The following is a 2,061-nucleotide window of genomic DNA, read 5'->3' as shown; positions in this document are numbered from 1 at the left end:
GGGTGAAGGCCATCAAGCTTGGTAAAATAGAAAGGCAGAAAAGAAAATTAAGGAAGGCCAGGCCCTCAATAAGGTGGATTGACACAGTGGCTGCAACGATAGGCCCTGGAAGAATTGCAAGGGCGGCACGGAAACTGCAGTCCTTTCTGTCGTGCATGGGGTCACTGTGGATCAGAACGGACTCAGTGGCTTCTAACAACAACAACTAAAGATGAGAATGTGTACACCCTGCTATTATTCACATTGAATCATCTCCAAACCACGGTGACCTTGTCTAGAATAGAACAAAAGTTTGCCAGATGCTGCCACATCTTCACAATACAGCATATTGGAGCCCGTTGTTGGAGCTATTTAGCCAATCCCTGTAGAGGAAGGTTTTCCCCTGATCCAGAGGTCCCATTCCGTGGCCTAGACCACACAAAGATGTATATATACATCTAAAGACATATATAAGAATATAACAAGTAGCATTGCCTAAAATCTGATCAAATGATCAGCAACAAAGAAAACCCACAATAAATTGGGGTGTATTCAAATGTTGAAATTCTTTACAGATGACAAATGAATAAACGAGTCAATCTTGTAAATAGCATCATGTATGGGGGCGGGAAGTCAGACAAAAAGAATGCATACTAAGAATTCTGGCCGTACTGCCCCCAATATAGATTTGTTTGTTCTCCTGGTAGTCCGTGTTATAGTTAATGTTCAATGTTATTCACCAACACCATAATTCATATGCATCAATTCTCCTCTGGCTTTCTTTATTAATTGTCTAGGTTTCACATGCATGAGATGATTTAAAATATGGATTGAAGTCAGAGTATTTTCTATCTGTGTGACCTTGGATGAGTCACTTAATTCATTTGAGTCCTTTTTCCATCAATGAAATAAGGATCACAACCCTTCACAGGTGCTGTGAAGGGTAAATGAGGCAATCTATGGGAACCTTCTCTATAAAATATGAAGTCTACTAACAATGGACTATTCTTTTTATTCTTTAATAAGCGCATCGTGACTATTGTTACTAGTAAACTGTAAATGGCAGGTTTGGGAGATGCCCCTTAGCTAGCTGCTTACTATTGGTATTGGCCCTGTGTTCCCCTCCCACAGCCCACTTGTCCTGCACAGGCAGAAGCGGGGCCCTCAGTGGCCACAGGGCACGAGAAACCTCTGTGCCGCACTCACCAGCCAGCAGGAAGGTGATAAATCTTTTCTACTGACCCAAGGAAAAACCCTCGCAAGAAAGCCCAATTTATTATCTTCATAAATCAAAAATTGTTTCTGCAGAAACTTCCTAAGATTATGCAAAGCATCACAATTTCTAGGAAGAAAAAGGAACACGTGGCTACCAGAGTTGAACTATGCCCATTAGCCCAGGCAAAGTTAGAGAGCATTTCACCTAACCACAGGAACCAGTCTCGATGAAATGCATATTTTGGAGGGATGGGCTTGGGTTGTTTTCACCCATAATTAAAAGCCTGCCTCATCTGCTACTTACACACAGACCGTTCCCTCCCTGTATTGTTTGGTTCAATCAGTTAGATAGAGTGTTTCAGTCTTGTGGGTAGCAGTGTTTGGATTTCTTTCTTTCATTTTTTTAAATATCATTTTATTGGGGACTTGTACCGCTCTTATCACAATCCATCCATCCATCCATTGTGTCAAGCATATTTGTACATATGTTGCCATCATCATTTTCAAAACATTTTCTTTCTATTTGAGCCCTTGATATCAGCTCCTCATTTTTCCCCCTCCCCAAAGGATTTCTTAACATCAGCCATCTCCTTCACTCTTCCCAAAGTGCTTCCTGTGTAGCTCATACCTGCTGTTTAAATGAAAATTAATTTTATTTGGGGAATTCGGCAGCACCTTCTTGAAATAACCGGACCTACCCTGAGGTGTTATAAAATTGAGGTTGAGAATTGCTGTGTTGGAATGCTATCATAATGAGGTGAAGGTCAGAGGTTGAATCCTCATGTGAAGGGCGAAGTTCATTTCATTCTGCCTCATGACCTTAGATTCCACTTTTAACCCTGGCCATCTGCCTCAAAGATGAGACAC

Source organism: Echinops telfairi, unplaced genomic scaffold (assembly GCF_000313985.2).
Source record: "Echinops telfairi isolate 266 unplaced genomic scaffold, ASM31398v2 ScPeMD7_7424;HRSCAF=8462, whole genome shotgun sequence".
Classification (NCBI taxonomy): Eukaryota; Metazoa; Chordata; class Mammalia; order Afrosoricida; family Tenrecidae; genus Echinops; species Echinops telfairi.
Note: the sequence above shows the minus strand (reverse complement) of the source record.